The 23,739-nt window shown below is 55.2% G+C and overlaps 1 protein-coding gene across 3 annotated transcripts in view; it reads left to right on the top strand.

Annotated features, from left to right (window-relative positions):
* Positions 1–7,447: 7,447 nt before the first annotated feature.
* Positions 7,448–23,739, top strand: part of LRFN5 (leucine rich repeat and fibronectin type III domain containing 5) — a 57,436-nt gene continuing 41,144 nt past the window's right edge. For 2 of the 3 annotated variants that reach the window (XM_066998959.1, XM_066998957.1), the window contains exon 1: positions 7,839–8,004. The gene's annotated coding sequence lies outside the window, so the exon portion shown is untranslated. Of the gene's footprint in view, positions 7,585–7,838; positions 8,005–23,739 lie in introns of those variants that run through there. The other variant, XM_066998958.1, reaches the window with a different exon arrangement.

Here is a 23,739-nt window from a genome sequence, read left to right as displayed (position 1 = left end):
ATGTTTACTCCTAACAATCATTCAGCCTGCTTTCTTTTCCTGGTCCAGTGGAATATTGCATTCTTTCTTTGGTGAGCAAATCATCAGACAAATCTGAACCTTGCCTGCATTCAAGAGGAAAATTTTAGTGACAACTGACTCAAATTTCGTCTAGCTTTTTCATTTAAATGTGGTTACGCCAGTAGTGACCTTCTGTAGGCTTTAAACTGTGACTGTAAAGACTGTAAATTAAAGATCGTATACTATAATGTATTTATTTATTTATTAAGTTTGTGTGCATAAATGAGATTTCTAGTATTCTTCATTCTCCCATCACAGTCATCTGAACACGTGCCCTCAGCTTGTTGCTTGGATGCAAGAGAAGAGATGGGACATGTGGAAGGAAGACAGTGCAAACAGCTTGAATTATTGGATACCCTTTTCCATGCAAGACTTGGCTTAAGGAAAACACTTAAATCAGCAACTGGGAGAAGAGCAAACAATTTTTCAGTTCATTATGGAAACAAGCTCTCCACATGGCTGTTTCAGAAGCAGCAAGCATGCTAAGGGACTTTGAGAAGGCTGGTGATACTGATTTTGCTATTTTCGGCTGAGATGTCACCTCAACAAGGAAAATATAAATCACATAAGAAAGAACGTGAACAGGAAAGAAGTAAAAACAAACAAACAAACAAAAAGCAACTGAGCAAACAACAAACCAAAAAGAATGCAAGTATTAAGGGATGACATTATTAAAATGTCAAGGGCACACCTAAATACTACCAGAAGAAGGGAGAAGGTGACAGGCAATGGAGTGCATCCTTAACTCAGCCACTCTGCTTTGTTAAATAAGCAAAGAGATGGGTGTTGAGCCCTGCTGATGCAGGACAAAGGCACCTGCACTATGGCCAGGTGCAGCCCGTCCCATGCACACATCACCCAACGCTTCTGCCTGCCTAAATGCAGCAGAAGCACACTCACCTGATGATGTACAGGGTCGAAAGACTGCCAGCTCTGATGAAGGCACCTCGAGTGGTGTTCTGCATTTCTCCATCATCATCCCTGTCCCTGTGGGCCTGTCTTGGCTGAGAGAAATGGCACGGTCCCTTGTGGCAGGTGAGGTCTGGGCCAGGCGATGGCAGCGACATGAGGTCTGGCGCTGAGGGGGGTGTGGGTGCTGTGCAGTGTGCCAGCAGGGAGCCTTGTGCATCTCTGCCCTTGGATCCGGCAGGTTAAAATCCCTCAGAGAAAGGAGTCTAGGGTTGTTTTTTGCTCAATACCAGCTCATCACACAGCAGCATTGCACTGCAGCACTGAGTCCCTTCTCCGGGGACCATTGGTATATTTTGGCTCCCACCTCCCGCTGTTAGCTGAAACGCGACAGTAAAAACCACTCCTGCATCAAGAACCAGGCTTCACAGACTGAAGGCAGTGTCTGCCTCAGTAACACCTGTATGTCCTTTTACAGCTGGAAAAACAGGATTGCCGGGGTTGTCAGCAGCCCCCTTGTTTTACATTCACCTCTGCCCCAGCCCCGACACATCAGTGCCGCCCTCCCGCCGCAGCGGCAGCTCCCTGTTGCGCTTGGTGCCTTCCTGCCCAGCACTCCAACTTGGGCTGGCGGCTCGGGCAGGACGGGGCATTTGTCCCTCTGTGCTGTGAGTGACAGCCACCGCCACGGTGCCTGTCCCAAGTTAACGCCAGTCCCACCTTGAGGGACTGCAGGACAGGGAGAGGTGCTCATGTTACACAGGACCAGCATCCCTTACAAAACGGAGTTACAAAATGGATTCATAACGGATTATTATTCATACATAATAAAACAAAATTACTTTGTGTGCTAGGTCACTACTGGATGTCCAGTATTAATGTGTTAGTACTCCAGTTTATATGTACAAATTTAAAAATACTGAAAGATATTAAACGCTTTTTTGACAGACAGGTACTAATTGGTAGAAATCTTCATACAATCTTGTATGAGATTTAAAGAACAATCCAAACTACATCAGTGCTTTATTTTACTTCTTTCTCAGAAAGAAAATCTGTTAGAAGATCAAACAAACAGTGCAATTACTGTAATCATGAATATAAATCTAAGTCAAAAAGATTTTCAAAAGATAAAAAACCTGACAAAAGTAGGTTTCAGTTATTAAGCATCTCCTTTACTCGATTTAGTTTCAACTGGTGAACCAAGTCTGCCTGAGGACCAACACAGACCCACCATCTCCCTCCTCTCCATGGTGCTTTCAGGCACAGGGACGGATTCACCGTCTGTGCCAGTTGTCATCAGATAGAGAAGCACACCAAAGAGCAATAAATCAATCTTTTGGTGGTAAAGCATCATCTGTGCTGATGCTTTACCACTAACAAAAGTACGCTGGGCATAAACACAAAGCCAGTCTACCTTAAATAAACTTAGAACTAATTTTAAGGAAGAGGCTCATCCAACAACTGTTTTCCTGGGTCAGGTTTATGCACAGCTCTCAGTGCCTCACTGGCTGATGAATGCAATAATCGGATAAGCCTCGCTCCAGCAAGCCTCTGTGCCTGCTGCAGGCTTGCACAGCTGTCCAGGCTTCTGCTGAACTCCTGCTGCAGGCTGCTTAAGAGATGACACAACACCCAGTAACTAGGAGGAACTGTCTGTGCAATTTTTTTGTACAATGCAACAGCTCCCCCATCTTACAGACTAAAGAACTTGAAAAGGAAAAAAAAATCCTGTGAAACGAATAGCTGGGCAATGCAACAAACTTCACTGCTTCTTCTGGAGGGAGAAGCTCATGCTAAGCCCTGTGCCAGCAGCATTTCCCATTTCCCAAGTGCTCTGGAGGAGGGGAAAATCCACTCCACGCAATGCTGCACTTGACATTTCAGTGATTAAAGCAGTGAATTTTCTTCTTGTAAAGATGAGTAAACACTGCAATTTCCACATACTTTTTGATGAGGCACAACAGCCTATCATAAAAAATAACATTTACTCCCTCTTGCCTTAAAGTTTTAAGCAGGGATGCTAAAACTTGCAGCCACCCATCTGCTGCTGTTACTGCTACACTGCACTGCTGCTGATCTCCTTTAGGGTGTATACACAGCACACTATATGAACAATCAGAGGTGCCTAATGAAAAAGGTTTTTTTTTCTTTTTTTTCCCCAACATAAAGCATTTTGATCAATGCAGAATGATGTATGCCTAATTTGTCACTCCTCCAGACTCGCACACAACCACCACCACCTTAGAAAAGAAGTATTTCTCCTTTTTTACCCCAAGAATAGTGTGCAGTTTTGCTTGCCCAGCTGTTTGGCAGCAATTCATGTGGATGGTACCTGCTTCAGTTGCATCTTTAAAGAGCATGTGGGGTTATGGCACGGAGCCAGGGAGGAGGTCTGAACTGATGAGGGACAGGCTCCTGCTGCGATCCGCCGCCGTGGAGGGCAGACAGCTGGGTCTGGGAGGCGTGGGAGCCAGCTTGGCAGTGAGGTGGGCACAGTACCCCAACCAGCCAGCTGCACGCTGGTGGCACTGTGCCCAGTCCGTACGTCCCTGCTCTGTGAGATGGTTTAGGGTTAGAAAGCTCATCAGAGCAGCTCTATGTATTATTTGGTATAAACCACTTTCCTGAAAAAGATCTCTTTGTTTCAGCCCCAAAAGACCAAGGTGATGAAATACAAAAAAAACCATGGGGCGGAAAGAGGTTAAGGAGTTATTGGCTCTTTCAGAAAAAAAGGCATTAAAACTATTCTTGGAGGCTGGAGTAAGACAAAGCTCACCCCGAAGGCTTACGGGGAAGAGGAATGGGCAAGGCACACGGTGGCTGAGCTCTGGTGCAGTGAGGGCTCCCCGAGGCCGGGGGTCCAGAGCTACACCGCAGCTCAGGTGAGCAGCCCCCTGTGCCCCCAGCCCTGTGGGCGACACGTGCCCAGGCCACCTCGGGGGCACGCTGCCAGGCGCACGGGGCCTCCCCCGGGCACGGACTGGCCCCTTCCTGGGCCACCGAGGTCTCTGCCCACGCAGCCCGCCCTGAGCGCTGCAGGGAGTGTGCAGGCGCAGCCCCCCCTGCCCGACCCCGGGCAGCCAGGAGCACCCCAGCGAGGGACCCCAGTGCAGGGGGGACCAGAGGGAGGGGACTCCCCGGGGGGGGGGCTGCACCAGCAGGAAGCAGACAGCAACACCGGCCCCAGGGTTCGCTTTGCCTCGCTCTGATGTGGAACAGAATGCGCTGGTGACTGCTCCTGCCTGAAGGCAGCTGAGGTTTTGCTCTCACAGGCCATGGAGCCACACTTGGCAGTGGGCGTGCGCCTCCAGGACAGGGGCAGCCAGGCAGAGCCTGACCGCTCGCTGAGCACCACCACCCGCTGGGCAGCGCAGCCAGAGGCCAGTCACCGTACAGCCACCGGTCCTCCAGACCCGAGTCCGCGCTTGTCACCAACACGGTGCTCCCAGGAAGGGACACTCCTGATCTCCTGCAGCTGGAGTGCCTTTCCTTCTGCGAGCAGATCACAGCCAGGAGCATCCCGGTGCCTTAGGGGCTGCCCTGCTTTCAAACCAAGACCCCAGGAGCTGCTACCTGGGGAGAGCACCCGCAAGGCAACCTGGAGACCGAGGCCAAGGCCGAGGGCCGTGGAAAGTGACTGAAAGAGACATGCTGCGTCTCTTGGAGCACCACTGTCGGCATGTACAGCGACCAGACGAACTGTCTGTTCCTCTCATCCAGCAGGGGGTGAGCCCCCCCCAGCACACCCCCAGCTCTCCACACCCCCAGACACTCCACGGAGGAGCGTTTTCCACCAGGTACGTTAACAAGGCAGTGGTGCCACTTCAATCCCATGTCCGCCACAGACCTCAGGCTGGCAGAGAAGCTGCAGCAGCCCTTGCACAGCCCCCTGAGGCCAGAGGGCGTGGGGCGTTATTGTAGCTGCCTGCAAGAAGGCAGTTTCTGGGCTGTGCTGTCATAATCCCAGTTCAGAGAGCGGTTCTGGACCAGTTCTCCTGGTGTGTTTGTGTTGGATGGTAGCAAACCAATGGAGCCTCCAGTACAAGCCTGACTCTGAGAGCAAGCTTCCGCTAGCAGGGCTTTTTCATTTCCCTGTCGCCAGGGAAGCCATATCCAAACACTTGCTTCCTTCGTCAATGCCAGCCGCACAGCTGGCATCACCACTGTGCCAGCTGTCCTATTCCTGGGGCAGCAGAGGAGTTGCCAGAGCAGCAAATGCTGTGAACAGGAAGCCCGAGAAGACTGTCTAATGTGGTAGAACTCAGCCAAGACTGCAAACGTTATACCACAGAGCATCTTCTTGTCTCTGCTCTCTCCAGAGGAGAGCACACTGTTAAAGCTGAGCAGGGCTGGACACAAGACTGAGGAAAGCTGAACACCCTGTCTCCAGCTCCAAAGGCCAACAGCGATAGAAGTGGATGTTAGGGAGAGTAACTGCATGAGCCAACCTCAGCAAAATCAGCTTTCTGCCATGACCTTTCCCTTAGGGGAGAAGAAGAGTTAGTCATTCCCTCCCTCCAGCATTTTAGCCTCTCTGCCCCTGTAACAACTTGAACCACATCCATGAAACAGCAGCTGGGACTTGGAGATAAACACTGACTTATGAGAGCTGCCACGAGTACCTAGCCTGGCTGCCAGGCCCTGGGCAGCTTCACAGGCTGCTGGAAGAGCAGAGGACGGCTGCTGCTCTGCGAGGGGCACTCCTCTCTGGACCACGGTCACAAGCTGCTGTGAAGACCACAAAAACAAACTCCTTTTCCACCTCAGAGGTTGCAAGGAGAGCAGTTTTCTCAGGTTGCACGGACACACCCGAGCCTAGGAGCACTGCTGCATTCCCTTTTCTCACCCGCACTGACACGACACATCAGATCCAGGTGCACGAACAGTTTCAGCAGAGAGGTGTGAAAACTGGCACTGCATCTCTCCTTTTCTGGGGTGGAGCTCCCCCCACGTGCACCTGCAGCAAAATGCCAAGGTATCCCGACAGCACCAGGTCCGCTGCCTCTGAGCGCACGGAGCAGTTGTTGAGTCCTCCCCGGCACCCTGCAGCAGCAGCCGCCCCGTGTGCTGGTCCAGCTGCAGGCAGCAGCATCCTGAGTGCGTCAGCCAGGGAAGCCGAGCAGGCCTGGGCACCTCAGAAGAGCGGGCGGATGTGGGCTATCCCGACGGAGGGCAACCGAGGAGACAGCCCATTGCAGGGGGCGCAGGGCGTGCACCTTCCTCCAAACGCAGAGTCACTGGCAGGCTGATGAGGTTCGGTAGCTTCTCTTCAAGGCTTTCCAGGCGGTACTTGTCACACCGTTCCGCTGACAGTCCTGTAACACCACTGAAATTTTCTCGCAAAAGAGAAGCAAGCAAAGGTACCAGCGTTTCATAGCACGAGATGCACTCTTCTCTCTGTTAGGGATCTCTGGAGCCAGACGACAAGCTCTGAGTCCCTAAAAGCTCCCGAATTTATTGACCCCAGAGATAACCCAGCCTCTCCTTCTCCCGCCAGGATCATCCCCTCCTCCACGTCAGGTGTCAGGGCCCGTGCCCTCGGACCTGGCGCTCGCAGGACGGCTCCGCGGGCGCGGCTGGGGGGCCGCCTCCGAGGTGCGGGCCCGCTCGCCATGCAGGTCAGCGCTCAGCCTCCGCCGCCGCCTCGCAGCCGCGCCTTGCTGCTGCCGGCGCCGCGGGCGGATCCTGCGGCTTGCTTTTGCCGGCCGCACGGCCAGGTCGAAACCCCCGCGCACTCACGACGGGTCGCAGCCGCCCTCTCCTCTCCTCTCCTCCCCGCTCCGCTCCTCTCTGTCCGCTCCTCGCTCCCCGCGCGCCCTGCGGCGGCCCCCGCCGCCCGGCACCGCACGGCCCCCGCCGCCGCCGCCCGCTCCGCAGCCCGCGCCCTCCGCCGCGCCGGGGCTGGGGGCGGCAGCGCCCGTGGGCACGGCCGCGCTCGGCGCCGCGGGGCCGCGGGCAGGCGGAAGCGTGCCGGGTCCCGTGCCGGTGCCGGGTCCCGCGCCGGTGCCGGTGCCGGGTCCCGTGCCGGTGCCGGTGCCGGGTCCCGTGCCGGCGCCCCGCGCTCCCCCGCCCGGCGGCACGTCTGCGCGGCGGCCGGCGGCTGCGGCTCAGCCGTGCGTGCGGCGGGGCGGGGAGGCGCCCGGCTCCTCCAGCCCGCCCCGGCGCGGCGGCGCGGCGCGGGGGAGGCGGCGGCTGCCTCCATGCTGCAGCGAGCGGCGCGGCTGCCCGGGGCCGGGGCCGGGGCCGGGGCCGGGCGGCCGCCGGCGGCGCGGAGGATGGGCGCAGCGGCCGCGGCGGAGGGGCGAGCCGCGGGCGCCGAGCTCCCCGCCCTGCCCCGCCGCAACGCCCGGCGCCGCGGCTGCTCCGCCTGAGCGCGCCCGGCGCGGAGCGGCGCGGAGCCGCATGGCCCTGCCGCCGGCCGCCCCTGCGCGCTGCGCGCCCGCTGCGCCGTAGCTGCCCCCGGGAGGCGCCGGGGCCGCCGCCGCGCCCCGCGCCCGCACCCCCCCCCCTCCCGTCCGCCCGCCCGTCCGTGCGTCCAGCGGCGGCGCCCCGGCGCGCAGGATTACGCAGCGGGGCGCGGAGCGAGAGCGCTCGGCGAGGATTAACCTGGCGCAGGTACACGGCAAGGTCACCGGCCGGCCGGCGGGCGCGGAGCGGCGCGGAGCCGAGCGGGCTGCCCGCGGCGGGGCGATGCGAGCGGGCTCGGCGGGCTGCGCCGCCGCGTGCCCCGCGCCGTCCCCCCGCCTCCCGCCCGCCCGGCGCGGGCTGCGCGCGTGTGCATGTGCGCTGCCGCCGGCCGCGCCGCGCTGAGCCGCCGCGCTCCATGGGGCCGTCCGCGCGGGCTGCCCTGCCCGCCCCGGCCGCCGGCAGCCGCCGCCGCCGAGCCGCTCTAGGATGCGGCTGCTGAGCGCCGGCACAGGGCAGAGAGGCGGCCGGCCTGCCTGCCGCGAGACCCTGACGCCCCGCCGGAGCCTGGCCGCGGCCGCAGCTGCAGGGGGAGCGCTCCGGACGCCGTCTTTCCCCGGGAGGCACCAGGTAATCGCGGGGCGGGCGGCCGAGCCCGGCCCCATCTGCATTGCAGCCGCCGGTACCGCTCCGCGGGGGAAGGGGCGCGGGAGGGCGGCCGCGGCGGGTCCCGGGCCGGCCGGGCAGGGCTGGCCCCGCAGCGCGGCGGGCGGCGCCGGGACGGGGCTGGCGGCGGCGCCCGGGACGCCCCTCCCGGGAGGGCGGCGGCCGCGGGGCTGCGCGGGGCGGGCGGGGCGGGCGCCCCGCGGACGGGCCGGGCGGGGCCGGGCCGGGCCGAGCCGAGCCGGGCCGAGCCGAGCCGGGCCGGGCCGGGCCGCGCTCCCGCCGCTGCCCGCGGGACGGCGCCGGCGGCCGCCCGCGGCTGGGGGTGCTGCAGGGCCGCGGATGCCGCGGCGGCCGCCGCCCCCTCCGCGCCTCGGCGCGGTGCTGCCGCCGCCTGGGGAGCGCCGGCACCGCCGGGCCGGGCCGGGCCGGGCCGGGCCGAGCTCTGCGCTGCCGCGCCGGGTCCGCCCCCGCGGGGCTGCCCGTGCCCGGCGGAGGCGCCGCGGGGTCGCGGCCGCGTTCGGAGCCCCCCCGGCCCCCGGGCGCTCCCGCGAGGGCTGTGCCGCCGCCCCGTCGGCTCCTGCGGCCGCGGGGTGTGGAGCTGCTCCGGAGGGAAGGCGGCCGGACGGGGAGGCCCCCGGCTCTCCGGCGTCCCCTTCTCGCCCGCCCCCGCGGCGGGAGGCTCCGGGAGCCGCCCCGTCCCGCTGCCCTCGCCCGGGCGCACGCCTGGCTCCTCGCCCCGCAGTCCTGGAAGGCTGTCGCTTGTCCCCGGCATCCCGGGATATGCGTGTGCTGCCGTCCCTTCCCCTCCCCTCTGCCCGTCTGTAGCATGCGCTTCTAGTCTGCGGGAGAGCAAATGTAGGACAAGAGAAACGTTTTTTGCTGCTGGAAGGTTCCCGCTCGGGGAGACGGCACAACAGTTGTAGAGGAGCCAGCGGAAACCTTGCAGCCATGTTGATGTCAGGAGCAAACAAACCTGGTTCCAGGGAGCAGCCGCAGCCGAGGAGGGGCCCGTGCGAGGGGCAGCCTGCACAGCCAGGCTGGCTCGGGGGCTGCCGCACCCAGGGGGGCACTGGCGTGGCTGGGCTGGAAGCGCTTTTGAAAGCCCCTTCCTTTGGTGCTTGCCAGCGCTGGCTTGGAGGCGCAGGATCTGCACCCACCGAGGTCTGCCATGAGAGTTAACGTGAGCACTGCCCTCTCTCATTGCCTTCTGTGGTGCAAGATAGCAATGTTTCCTCTCCTGAACCTTTGTCTCCTTGTCTAGCTTGGTCTGTCATGTCTCTGGGACAGGCACTGCTTGTCATTGCATGGAGTGTCTGGAGCAGGACTTGCTGGTCTCAGTTGCAGGTATGAACATAACCTGACCAGTCCCCCAAACTGAGCGTGGGAAAGTTGGGTGTCTCTAGCTACGTCCAGCCCCTTGCAGCCTCCAGCTGACCGTCCTGGAGCCAGGATACCTGTGCCTTGGTCATCTTGCTGTTCGGACATCTTTCCCATCCATGCTTACATTTCACATGTCCCCAGAGTGACATCGTGTCAGTGCATTCCTTCTGATTGTCCTTGGCTGAGTGCGGCATGTCCAGATGTGTTCAAGCTAACGTGGCCAGACAACAAACCTGTGAGATGAGATGGATCCACCCTGGGTCATTTGGGCCTTTTTGGTTACAGCTGTGCGTCTGAGGGCCTGCTGCTGCTCTGCGGAAGGGTCTCAGCTGGTTCTGACAGCACAAATCCTGTCTGCAGATGTTTCCAGGAGCATGGTGCCCACCTGGACTTTCAGGGCTGCGCATGCCTTACGGTGCCTCATGGCCACTGGCTGGGACCCCCGTTAGCTTAGAGACATTCCCCCAAAGCTGTGAGCTGTGTATGGGCTTCACCTTCGTGGCAGCCCATGGACTTCGCAGTGCTGCTGGAGGTCTGTCCTGGGGGACTGGAGCTGGTGTGCTCCAAAACAAGGACTCTGCTGATCTGGGTGTCAGGTTCAATTTTGTAAGAAGAACCATACAACAGAGTGCTGTCAGTGCCCAAACACCTTTCTGAAGTAAATTTCTAAATATATACTGTATTCAGGGGATCGTGCATTTGTTTAAATGCATAGTAAATACATTTAAATGCACAAGACTATCAAAATGCATACCCAAGCTTGCCAGCTAGGCCTCAAGTCACAAACATTACTAAGAAGCTTCCCTTGACATAATAGCTTATTTCTGAAAGAGCGGTTACTAGTTTTATCATGGCAATGCAGTCAGTGGAAATATATCCTGGCTATTTCAGGCATCTAGCACGAGTTTGAGGTAGTTTACCAGTTTGGTGGTTTACTAAAACGCATACAGGTACAGGAATGGACTCCCAACTGTGCTGTTTCAGTGAGTGCTGGAGGGCTGGGTGATATTATTTTCCGTTTATGATCAAGAAGAAGGCTGGACTCTGTGGTGCAGTGTTATTCAGGATGGTTTCGTAGGGGGGCTTCTTGAATTTTTCATATAACTCTTGTCATTTAGAGAGGCTTCCATTTGGCCACACAGAGGTGAACGGAGGTAGACTTTGGTCATAAGGCAGGGGAAGAAGGATCAGGGATTGTCTCCCCAGCCCAACAACGGGACTGCCTCAGTGTGTGGTGCAAAACGGTTTGGAACCCAAGGAGAAATGTAGCAGAACAGTGTGGCAAGAAGGAAACAGATCTTCCCCGGTCAGATCTCCTGTGAGCTGCTGCCACTGCAGGTGGCTTAGTGTGCATTGTTTCCCACAGAATTCATGGAGAGGCCGGTGTGCCCGTAGGTGCAGTCTTGGCAAGCAAGGGTGCCTGCAAGCTGGAAGCACAGTGGGAAGATAAAGCACCCAAAGGTGCCTGGAGAGCTTGTTCGCCTGCTGGGGTGTAGGGCGATATGTCAGATGCTGGAGAGCTAATGGCTTTCCATTGCTGATCAATATTTCCTATGCTTTCAGATGTGGTAACAGGTTCAGTTTTATAGAACAATCTTTGAATGTTCTCTGAGCAAGCAACCAGTCCAGAAAATCATGCTAATAGCTCTGCTATTAACAGGCCTGGCAGAATTTGAGCCAAACAGAAAAGGCTTGTCTAAGTGCTATTGAAGCGTTTTGGGCCAGGCATATTCCATGCATTAGGGAAGATTTGTACTCCTTTGACCAGACATTGCTGAGTGTTGTCTATTTATACACATCTAAATATATCCTCTGCAGTCTTCAGACTTTTCTTGCTAGTAGTAAAATTACTTTTCAATATTATGCTATTAAAATGTGCTTGCTGACACTATTTGATGAGTTTCGTGCTAAGAGATATGTCTCTGCATGTGTTTTAAATAAAAATTATTCTTGAAGTAGTTACCTAAAATGCTTTGGAAGTAAAAGCATGTTGTTAGTGCAGATGGATAGCAGAAAGCAATGTAGTTGAACAGAAGCACTACTGGAGACATGCTCAAGCCTCTAAGGCCAAATCCAAACCAGTACAGGGTTTTGTTGCTTAAAAGTGAACCCCTTCTTCTATAAATATATATCAAATATATATATATATCACATATATATAAACATATATGTGTACTTTGCAATGAAAAGGAAATATTTGCTTCCAGTTAGTCAGGTATATCTTCTGGTATGCTGAAGTTTGAGACGTCGTTCTGGAAACAAAATATTGAAGAAGCACCTTCTCATTTGCTGCGAGTGTGTAGCGGGCCCAGGGAGCCAGCCGGTGCTTTGGTGCTGGTGCTTTGGTGCTGGGGCCTCCCCTCCTCCAGAGCAGCACCCAGGGGAGCACCCGCCTGCCCCTGGCAGCAGGGGGGTTCACAGCGATGGGAGCAGGACTCTCCTCCCCAGGTTAACTGACCGAGCAGCTCCCGACGGAGGACGGTGAGCGGGGAGCCCGTGGTCAGCCCTCCAGCCCAGCCGTGCTGCGCACCAGGGAGCAATTGCTGGTGGAGGAGCTGGTCTGGGAAGCTGTCTCACCGAGTACTGAGGTGGAGAGTAATCATAGTTGCTGTCCAGGTCGTGTATTGGAAATGGTGTTACAGACCCAGGGGTAGAAGATGGTGCCCTAATTCCAGGCTATCATAAATATTCCGACATAAGCCTGCTGCAAAAGCGATTGCAATGATGAGTCCATATCTATGAGTGCATTTCTCCTGCAGTAGGGAGGGTTTTGTGGGGCTCCTGAAGAGGGATGGAGACCTTTGATGTGTTCCCAGATAACAAACAGGATCCCTCATTGGGTTGTGGTGATTATGTGGCTGTCTGTCTGGCCTGCAGCCCATCATGAAACAGTAATAACAGTAATCTTTTTTTCTGTGGCAGCTCTTGCTGATGGTTCTTGGAGAACTAAGACAGCCCGTAGAGGAAGTGAGAGGAACTGGTATTCATAGGGCGTGGAGATGGGGCACAGGGAGTGTAAAAGCAGTGTTCTCAGAAGTCTTGAGCCTGGTGTTTGACGCCCTGATGTCCAAGGACAGGCACTGTGCCCTCCCCAGCCCCTTGAATCACAGAATCATAGAATGGTTTGGGTTGGAAGGGACCTGAAAGAGCATGTAGTTCTACCCCCACCCCCTGCCATGGGCAGGGACAGTTTCCAGTAGATAAGGTTGCCCAAGTCCCAGCCTGGCCTTGAACGCCCTATGGATGGGGCATCCACAGCTTCTCCGGGCGGCTCGTTGCAGCGCCTTACCACCCTCGGAGGTGGTGAATCCTAGGTCCAGGCTCTGTCAGCCAGAGGTCTGTGATGTGGTGAAAGGTTGTGGTGCCAGGAGCCTGGCCCTGGAGGCCACTGCCTGGCCAAGGACCGGGGGACATGGAATCAATGGCAGCTGTGTTAGCTGACAAATCACCTTGTAATTTAGAAAGGTGTGTAGTGGCGTCTGTGGTGTCTGAAGGGAGGAAGACCTGGGGGAAGGTCCCTGGCCAAGAGCATGTCCAGGTGGTGCCCGGTCCAGAGGGCGATGGCAGCGCTGGCCCTGGGGGCTGCGTCCACACAGGCCCTGGGTGCTGGCTGCCTGCTGGCCCTGGCCTTGGGGCTGCTGGCCTAGCTAGCGTGGCAGCTTCCACCTTCCTGGGGATTAAATCACTCTGCAGATAATATTTGTCCCAAGCTGGCTGAATAATGCAAAGGGTGATTTGTCAAATGGCTAATGGGAACCCTCAGTGAAGGCCTCCTTAACTGCGTAGCATGTGGCCAGAGTGACTCTGAGTGCTTGAAGCTGGTTCCCGATGCTGCGAAACCTTTGCCTAATGCCTTGCTTTTGAGGTTGCTCTTCCAGATGAAGTTTCTCACCAGGAACTCTTAGCAAAACATTTCCATGAAAACACGTGATTAGGTAACTTTGCTTTAAAGTTGAATGCCTTTTTTGTCCTTTGAAGATTTTGTTCAGGCTTCTCTGTCAAGATCATGTTGGATTGCTTTTTGGATTAGAGGCGTAAGGCTGTTTTCATTGCCTCAACATTGTTATGTTGCCACATATCTGATATTCCCTTGGTAAGTCATTGTAATTCTTTGTTTTGCGTAGTCTCTGTGCCTGGCCAGGGGGGACAGAGACCAGAGGCCGGAGCTTGGCACAGGAGCCTGTAGCAGGGAGGTGTGGCAGCGCTTTACCTACCATAGCATGAAGACTGACCACCAGCTGTAATACAGCAGTAAGGAAAAGGCGTACAAGGAAGAAGCAGCGTAGTAGAAAAAGTCTGACAGACAGGAAACCCCCAAATGTGTTTTCAGCACACTGGTGGCAATGTTCCTGGTCCTAGGATTTGGGCATGGGATTTCTCTAACAACACTGAACAGTAATTCAGAGACTTTCTGCTACGTGTGGATGAGACGTGGGTTGAATTTCTTCTAGGTTTTAGCCAGAGTTAAGGATTTACCCATTTCATGCAGTCTGTCCCAGCAAAGGAAAACACATACAGTTGGCAGCATTGCCTGTGCTCTGGAAAGCTGCATTGTTTTTGTTTTCACCAACACACTCTTAAAATACTTGATGTAAAGCCCCCTTCCAGGCTCCGTGGGAGCGCATCTGAGTAAGGCGAGCAGGACGTATCGCCTTGCCAGCTGTGACTCAGTGGCTGTGCTGAGGACGTGGCATTTCACAGGAGAGCCCCTGCTCGGGTCACGACTCAGCTGCTCTGCACCGAGCTGCCTTTGAGCCCGGCCATGCCAGGGCTCCTCGCGGCTCCGCTGCACGCTGGCGCCACTGAGCAGGCGCTGCCACTCGCGTTGGTCTCGAATGCCACGAGAGGACCCTTCCACACTGACACAGGGCTGTGCACCTGCCTCCGCCAGGGTGTAAGGAAACCAGATGAGAGCAGTACAAGTCTCAGTTCAGGCTGTGGTGGTGTTTGCCCATATGCAACTGCAGGGTGTCCCGGCAGGCTCTGTTCAGGAATCTTCTTGGATAGTCTGTGGTGGGGCTGGGGAGGTGGTGTGGGTTGATCCATATGAGGACCTTTCCTCACAGTGCAGCTTGTGACTCTGCAGCATTTGAGCCCCGTAGGTTATGGCTTTGGTTCCTAAAGAGGTTTTGTTGCACAACCCAGTGCCACGATGCAACTCCATGGCTTCTCTTTGTGTATCAGCTCTGTGCATACCCTGTTAGAGTGGATCCAGAGGAGGCCACAAGGATGATCAGAGGGCTGGAGCTCTCCTGCTATGAAGAGAGGCTGAGAGAGGTGGGGTGTTGAGCCTGGAGAAGAGAAGGCCCTGGGAAGGCCTTATAGCAGCCTTCCAGTTCCTAAAGGGGGCTACAGGAAAGCTGGGGAGGGACTCTTTGTCAGGGGGTGTAGTGATAGAACAAGGCTGATAGTAATGGCTTTAAACTTTAAAAGGGTAGATTTAGATTAGATATTAGGAAGAACTTTATTTTTGTGAGGGTCTGGAGGCACTGGAATGGGCTGCCCAGAGATGCTGTGGATGCCCCATCTCTAGCAGTGTTTAAGGCCAGGTGTGATGGGGCTTTGAGCAGCCCGGTCTAGTGGAAGGTGTCCCTGTCCATGGCAGGGGGGTGGATGATCTTTAACGTCCCTTCCAACCCAAACCATTCTATGACTCTGCTGGGAGAAATTTTGGGAAGGCAGCAGACGCACAGGCTGGAAAGAGCTGTGCTGTGCTGGAGACAAGGATTGTGGAGTGCACGTGGGGAGGACCAGTGTGCCAGGTGACGTTTCACTGTAAAGGCTCGGCCCAGCCTCTGCGAGCAGAGCACGCACATGGATGCCCCTCTTTGGGCTGCTCAGCGTTTGGTGCCCTGGCTGTAGCAGTGATGGACTGGGACACTCCAAACCATGTTTGGTCCCTGTCACCCAGCCTGTGGCAAGGGATGCACTTGGTGACCAGTTCTGGGGGTGCAGTTTTCTTTCTAGTTGCTCCTTGTTCCCTTGCACGGAGCCCCCGTTCTCACTCCAGATGATCACAACAGTCGCCTTACATACGCCTCCCCATCTCTGTATCCCCGTGTCTGCAAGCAGCGAGAAGCCCTCCCGTTGTGGGCTAGTGGAAAACTCATGGCGATATGGTTAGTCCTGTACTGCGTGTCTTCAGTTGTCCAAGAAAAGGAGGTTTGTTCATGTTCCAGGTAGAACTAAGATATTTCAGCTCATGGTTTGTTAAAAACAGGTATACACCTAACAGCATATGTGTGTGGTGGCAGGTAGATGCCGTGCCCCTTCCTGCATTGAATAGCCATAAATGGCTCATCTTAAATGGCTCTTCAGCCCAGCCCCCACAACTGTTTTTGCAATTAAGAGATTCAGAGCAATGCTTTTGTGTTGTTCTAGTGGCATAAGGCAGTTTTTGTTTTGTTTTATTTTATTTTATTTTTTATTATTTTATTTTTTTACATTATATCAGAAAACTTTAGCACTCCAGTCACTTCTCATATTGCAGCTCCATAAAAATGGAATACTTCCACTGGAACCAAACTGGAGTTTGGCTGGTGTAAGAGCTGAGCGTGGTTTCCAGTCTCATTGCATCCTTCACAGAGGCCTGGCACGCTGGCAGTGTAGTCCTTCATCCAGCCTAGCACATAACGTACTTACCTAGGTTTAGTTGCAGTAATCCTTTTAGAGTCCGTAGGACTGTGCACAGCACTAGAGGAAGTGCATGCCTGAGGGCTTGCCTGGCTCGGGGCCCTGCTGGCTGTTATTAGCCTTGTTACTTCAGCAATGTAAGGTCATGCCTGACTTCACCGGACATGCCGTGCCACATGCACAGGAGCGTGCTGTTGGGACCTGCTCCTCCGCTGGGTGCGGCGCAGAGCTGACACCTGCCCAGGGCAGCAGCAGAGACGTGAAGAGGGGGTTCCTGAACTTGCTCTGCTTGGAGAATCTGCTAGAAACACTACAAGAGTTGTGCATCTTGTGAAACGTTGGCTTTTAAAAATTTAGTAGAAAGTCATAAATCGCAGTGCCGTGCAGTTCTCTGTGTGGGGTGGCAGATTTACAGTAAAATACGTCTCTGCAGAGGCTGCCACCTTAGGAGGAGGTTTTCATTTCTTCACATGACATATGGTGGTCTTATTCAATGAGCATTGGTCATTAGTGTTGAGTGATGACTTACTCCCCGGCGTGATGGGGAATAAGAGCGAGGGCGGTGTGCTGGGCGTGCCTCGTCGCGTGCCACGCGCCGCTCCCCGGGCGTGATGGCGGGGCTGGTGCGTGGGGGCCGGGGGCACCGGCCCGGCTCTGCCCTGCGCTGGGGCTGTGCTCGCTCTGCTCCCAGTGCCGTGGGCGCAAGAGAAGAAGGCGGCAGAGCTGGCTGCTGGCCTGGCCTCTTCTGGGGCACTGGCCCCTCTCCTGTGGATGTCAGATGCCGGAGTGTGGGGTCGCCTCCAGGACCTGGCCCTGGCCCCGGCGAGGGTGCAGGGTCTCAGCGCATCCCCTGGGTCACGGCACCGCCCTGGGCACCAGCCCCGTCGCCCCGCGTGGCGTGTGGGCTCGTGGGCAGCTGGGCGAGTTGAATCGCAGGACGTTCGTCCCTCACCGTGGTCCAGGGCAGGGGCTTTGTTTGCTCCGCTGTAAGTAAACAAGCGGAGCACACCTCAGTTTGCTTTTTGTGTTCAAACAGCCTGACCTATAGACATTTCGATGCAGTTGTTGAAATGGGAGGTTACTTCCCTCAGGGCTCACATTTCTGTTGTGTTCATTATTGCCCATTACTGCCCTGGGTCAGACGCTCTGTTTCCAACTTGTTTTATTTAAGAGGCAGTCTGCAAACAAACACCTTCTGTGTATTGAAGCAATCCCCATGTCCTTCCCTTCTCATAGAAGGAAAATATGATAAATACCATGGAAAAAGATGTAGTAGGTAAAGAAGGATAGTTACAGCTGACTGCTAGTTACGTGTGACAACTGTATAGATTTCTAAGGGAACAAATTAGGAATATAGTTTATAAATGAATGTTCCTAGTGTAGCGTTGTGGAATACGTAAAAACGAGTAAAAGATAAACTGCTTAGGTAAATGCCCTTTCATGGCTTACGTTGGCGATCCACACGATCAGCGTTAGCTCTGTTTGAGTATCGCAGCCCCTCGCTGTTCACAGACGTTGTGTTATTGTCTTCCACACTTCCACTGGAGGATACAAACAGCTCAACTGAATAAGCTTAATTTCTACTAAGAAGCATTAGAGAGGCCTGTGTACAGACTGTGTGACTGTATTTGAATTGCATCTGGAAAGCTAAAATAATAATAAATAAATAACAATAATTAGGAGCAAAATTCTGGCTGGCAGAATGAGAGGCTCTCAGAATGCAGAGTTGCCATCTGAAATTCAGGCCATACATGAAACCAGATACCCAAGTGGTTCCCTGATGGTCAGTAATGCTTCTGTGATTTATATTTGGAATGTGAAGAGAGGTGAAGGATAAAAGAGGAGAGTGAAGAGCACAAGCATTACAATTACCACATAAATCAGAAGAATCATACTCCGAGGGTGCAATGTGTTTCTCCTTTACTGCTGGACACAGAAAATCTAAACCAGAACATCTCTGCAGAGCACCCGTTCATCTGGTGGTGTGCTGACTGCGTCCATGCAGTGTGGCAGGGACAGCGGCTTGCTCATTGTCCCGCTGCCATGTGCCGTGTCCATCTTCAACTTACGTTCTGACCAGCAGTGCAGAGATTGCAAATAATACTGAGCATTAAGATGCAAAAGTAGATATTTTACGCTGTAGGCTGGTTTCTTAACTTAGGTTTGTGTGCGCAGGGCGCCATGAAGCAGGATATCCTGTTGCTTTTAGGGTAGCCTCCGTGTGCCTTGTCTAAGCATGCTAAGTTTACTGACATAGCCTTGGTTTGTGTCTATTTTAGCAAGTGGTGTGGGGTAGCAGGAGAGCATTTCCAGGGTGACCTGATGGGTGGTAAGGAGCTGATATCCACACCGTGTGCGTCTGGGATGTTGCACAGATCTGGCTTTGGTAAGACATCATGGACCGGACGGGGGTCAGAGGCAGGAGCACACGGAGTTCGGGGCAGAGCATGCTGTCCTGTCCCGCTGTGCTTCCCTGGGAGCAGCCCCGAGCGGGGCTCCCCAGCGTGGGGCGTCCCCTGGGAGGGGGCTGGCATGGGGCCTGGCTCGCTGCTGCCGGCAGCGCAGCTCTGCAGCACGTGGCTGCGGCGCGGGGCGCTGGCTCGGCTCCGTGCAGGCTCAGCCCAGGGCTGAACGGCGGTGTGCGACACTTCTTATCTCGCCAGCTCAGAAATGCAGTGCTCAGGGCATCCTGATGGATTTGTGACACTCCCTGTGGGACTTTGTGCTCATAAACCAATTAAAGGATTACATTGTAATAATGTGGAGAGTATTCTTTGTTTATTAAGTAATGCAGGTATAATTCAATTAGTGACAGGCTGACCTGCTGATGTCAAGATGTGGATGCCAGCCAGGTCAGAGTCTTCAGCTCTGCTTTGCAGCTCAGCAGCAAGCTCGCTTCTGGCCTCTGAACCAAAGTGCCGAAAGCTGGAGAGAATAGCTGTGAGCTAAAAAGCTGAGATAGCTGCGCCTCTGGTTGCTCCTCCTGCCTTGCAGAGAGCTGGTGGTGGAAAGCCAGGGGAGAGTCACTCTGCAGGGTGCCCGGTCTCCCTAAGAGCTGCCTCCGGCCACTCCTGCTCGTAGCAGGAGGTGAGCACAGGCAAAGCTTCAGTCGGACCCTGTGTAGCCATTTCCTCATCCCTTGCGCCATGCTCACTTGGCGCCGTCTTGGGTAAGGTGTGGGGGCAGCACTGATACCTACCGTGGCCACGGCTGTCCCCCCACATGAGCCGTGCTGCCTGTTCTGGTGCCGCCTGCTGGGAGGGAAAGCCAGGTCTTGCACAGCTGCATCTGCCCTCGCGCCTTTGCCGGCCGAGGAACAAGAGACGTGTCCCTCCAGGGCTGCGGGAGGCAGCAGGACCTGACTCGCCCCGGCTTCCAGCACGCAGGCACTCAGCCTCTGTACCTGCATGACTGACTAGCTGGTGTGCGTTACTCCTGAGCGGTCATTAAAACAGCAGAATTTGTTAAGATTTTTACTAGTGTTCGTTTATGAAATGTTTTCAAGCTTGGCTGGGTATTTAATGTTCAGCATGGCTCAGAAAGCACAGTTTGACCAAACTGTGAAAGGCAATTTGCTCCCAGGGAGAGGCGTACCATGCAACATGGCCAGCCCAACTCGAGCGTGCAGCTGGGACCAGGTGGGTGCAAAAGGTGTTTCTGGGCTGCCAGAGATTTCCAGAACAACCAGTAGATTTCACTATCCAAAACAATGATGCTGGTCAAAATCACGCTCTGGTTTTCCGTGCAATCCTATGACAAGATTATGAGGAATTTGCAGCAAAGATGAAGTAATGCCTACCTCGTTATATGTTGAATGCAAATACAGTGAGAAAATACCTATATTATCTATACGTGTATGCAAATATAGACATAAAATCAGCTCATGTAGCCTGGCAGTGCTGGCACAATATAAGCACCCGACAGCACAAGAGGATAATCTCTGAGGACCAAGGAACGGCTTGTAAGCCATGCCCATATTTTGCAGCACTTACTTTCTCGGTTGCACTTTGCAGGGAGTTTGCTTGGCTGCCAGTTACTGTTTGCCAGGAGGAAAGCCCCAAACTGCTAGTAGTCTGGGCAGCTGTCTTGCAGCAAACTAGGCACATATGGTAAAATAAATGAGGCCTGGGCAGTAAGCTGTTCCCCCGCCAAGGTGAGAAAAGCCGGAGGCGCCCGCCCGCCATCGCTGCTGGGGACGGGGCGGCCTCGACCCCGCGCAGTGATCGCTGCCTGGCTGGGCTGGGGGCAGTGCGGGTTTCTGTCCAGTTTGTGCTATATTGCGTCGCAAAATCGTGGCTCTCCTTACAGAAAAACCCGTCACAGGAAGAAAGCGTGTACTTTTTTGGGTGAAGGGGGAGATGAATGCTGATTTTCCAGCTGCTGCGAGGCCCTTATGTGGTAACCGTAGCAACCGGGCTTCAAAGACAAGGGGTTAAGGTACAGGTTTCCCAACTTCTCCATCGGCACAGGCAGCGTCCTTCCAATGCCGTCGTCCACCGCAAGAGGTGACAGGAGCCGTGTGGGGGGAGCCTGGCTCCGTCCCCTCTGGGAGCTGCCCCGGCTGAGCCCCCCGGCCGCGGGCACCCCCGGCTGCTGGTGCACATCCGGAGCACGCAGCCGTGCAGCACCCTGCACGCCTCATTTCCCTGCGGCTTACGCCTTCGGCTACAGAACTTGAAATGTAAACCTCTCTGTGTGCTGCTTCTCTCCCAGAAGCTCAAGCAGCTTCTTCAAATCCTTCCCAAAATTGTAAGATTTGAGCCCATTTGCTTGGAGGGCAGAAGCGGAAGCGTGGGATCTCCGTGGTCAATCACAGCTTAGCAGCAGTTCCTTGATGTTTAGGGTGAGTTTTCACATGCTGGTGATGCCAAGCTGTCCTGACATTATTCCTTTTCCCATCGCTGTGTGATGCAATGTCTTATTTTCTATTTACCTGTGCCCTGCTGCTTCTCTTTAAAACATGCAGTTAGTTAAGGCTGTAACTTTGACATGACATTCATTCCCATAAAGTGCTTTGTACACTAATATGGTACAATCACGTTGCAGTAAGATGGTATCTAAATGCTTCTAAATGTCAGTCCGTGTTGATGCATGGATGCTGTTTCATCAGGAAATTAATTGCAAATACAACACCTCTGGGCATCCTGGAACAATAGTCTCTGCAGTGCTCCCAATTACCAGCCAGCACTTGCACAGAAAAGATAATGGCATATGAATGAGTTAATGGTAGTTGGAGGGGCTGAAGGGAAGGAGGATACCTTTTACAAATTAATGAAGGGGAAGAAAACAATGGAAGGAAAGTCAGTTCCTCGGCAAATGAGGACAGGAATGGAACCAGCAACCTGCCTACATAACTGACTTGATTTAAAGTTGACTTTATCATCCTTGCAACGATGGCTTCATCTCTGTGGTGTCAGAGCAGCAGCTCCAGCCGCTCCGGACTGTGGAGCTCCGTGTGCGGCCATCTGGGTGTTCTGTCCCTGCCCCTGCATCCCTGCCCTGAGCCTTGCCCTTGGGGCGGGGGTCTTCTGTATGGCCACATTTTGGGTTGGCCGCGTGTGACTGAGCTGCCCCCAGCTCCGGCTCCCCCTGCCACCAGCGAGCTCCTGCGCCTGGGGCTGCTCGCCCAGGGCGAGAGCTGCGCACCCCTGCGCTGCGCCCGCTGCCCCCGGGGACCCCCGGGCTGGCCCGCTCCCCAGGGCAGGGCAGGCCCATCAGCCGCGCAGGACGCCCGGGTGGCGGCCCCGTGACTGCCCCCGCAGGACGGCGCTGCCCAGCCCTTGGGGCTTGGCTGCAGCACGTGGTGCTCCCCTCTCCAAGGGGCTGACCTGGCTGGGCTTTGGGCGAGGAGCGGGCGAGCAGGAGCCCAGCTGGGTGGCGGGGGGCTGTCTGCTGTGCAGCAGCAGTGGGGAGGTGGGCTGAGACTGTCTGTGTGTGCCTTGCCAGCGCATCCCATCAAGTGATAACAGCTGTTTGACAGCAATCTGTGAGCCTGATGGGCTAGGCTCGTCTCCCAGACTAGGAGTAGGAAAGAGTAAAATACCCGTGCTCCCAGCCTGTGTCAGGGCAGGGCTGAGCAGCATGTTCCAAGGGCAGCCTGGACATCTTGTGGGTTCTCGTGGGGATCAGAGGGCAGGAGGGGCCCTTGTGCAGCCCTCTGTGCATGCAGCGCTGCCAGGTCTCCTCCTGAAATTCGCTAGGCGGAAATTGTGGGGAGGTGGAAGCTGAGGCTGAGCTCAGGTCGAGGGTGCCCTGCGGTGCCACCGGCCGGGAGATGTGCTCCTGCGTCCTCACCCGGGCCATGTGGTGGGCAGCGGCGGGCATCCTTCTCCCAGGATGTGCCCGATTTGTCAGGCCGTGACTTCTCAGTGGTTTTGCTGAAGTGATGATGCTTACGTCCCATGCAGTGTCGATTTTTCACATTATATCAACGTGTTCTGCCTGTTATCACCGAGGACAGAGCTGATGGCAGGATCCTTTTGCTGTGAGCATGGGCCTCTCTGTTATTTCATTAGATTCAGCTACTGAGGGACAGCAGCTTCAAAATGTAATCGCTTTGCTTTGCAAAAGGTCTTTTCCAATATGTTTCCAGCTGTGCCATGGTGGGTGCAAGTGCTGAGAGTGTCAATATGTTGAAAGGAAATTGCACATAAAGACAGCTCTTTACACCAAAAAGACACAGTAAGGCCAGTCAGATCTCATTCAGAGGTTGTGTAAAAGGCTGACATGGTATCACTAGGAGATATTGCTCAGTGCTTTTGGGACTTGTTTGTTTGTTTTGCTCTATGCGTATGTAAATGAGAGTTTAACTGATTGCAAATAGCAAAGTAGCACATTCCTCTAATTTAAATGGTTGGAACAAAGTGAAGCATTGCCTATTCCTTTCTAGTGGTGTGAGCTGTCTTGTGTCGTGGCTCTGCTGCACTGCTTTATTAGAAACTCATTTCCCATATGTCATCTTTAGACGTCAGTGTGTGTCAGAAAAGGCTGTGCTTGTGCCGGGTGTACTAATTCACATTTTCTGCAGCATATTTCCATGTTTCCCTAGCCACTGCTCTGCCGTGGTTAGGATGCAGCAAGTCATGGCATGCTGACGAGGTCTGCTATGGACACCCAACTGAAGTCTGGTTCAGAGAAGCCTCTGCTGGAGCCTGGCAGCCTCTGTAGGCAGTGGCCAGGGCACAGAGGCAGATGTCTGGAGCACAGGATCTCAGGGATTTGCTTCCTAGCTCTGCTTCAGGTTGAAAGAGAGTAATTTCTTGCATTAAGGGCATCACTCCTGAGAGCAAAAGGTTTTGTTTTTTCCTGGGCAGTGCTCCTGGCAGCTGCCCTCTCTGCTGTTTCTCAAACAGCCTGTTTGTGGCTGCTGTTCTCCGAGCAGTGCCGGTGTGGTTTGGGCAGTGCCAGAGCTGTCGCGGATGTCTCCAGGTGCTTCCTCTGGTCGTGGCTGTTGGGAGAGCGGCAGGGTAATGCTGGGCTGCCGCTGCCCACTGTCGCCCCTTGCCCTTCACTGTGAAAGCCGAGCAGGTCCTGCTGACAGTGGGGACACAGCACACCTGCCTCCGGGGCGTCTGGGTGTCACCCTGGGAGCCAGCCGGGCTCTCGCTGTGGCCTCCGACTGGTCCTGGGAGCAGTGCGGTTGCTCTCAGTGGCTCGCGAGAGGCTAGTCTGCTGCCGGGCATTTAC

This window comes from Anser cygnoides, chromosome 5, assembly GCF_040182565.1.
Source record: "Anser cygnoides isolate HZ-2024a breed goose chromosome 5, Taihu_goose_T2T_genome, whole genome shotgun sequence".
NCBI classification, from domain to species: domain Eukaryota; kingdom Metazoa; phylum Chordata; class Aves; order Anseriformes; family Anatidae; genus Anser; species Anser cygnoides.
This window is presented reverse-complemented; position numbering and strand designations above follow the sequence as displayed.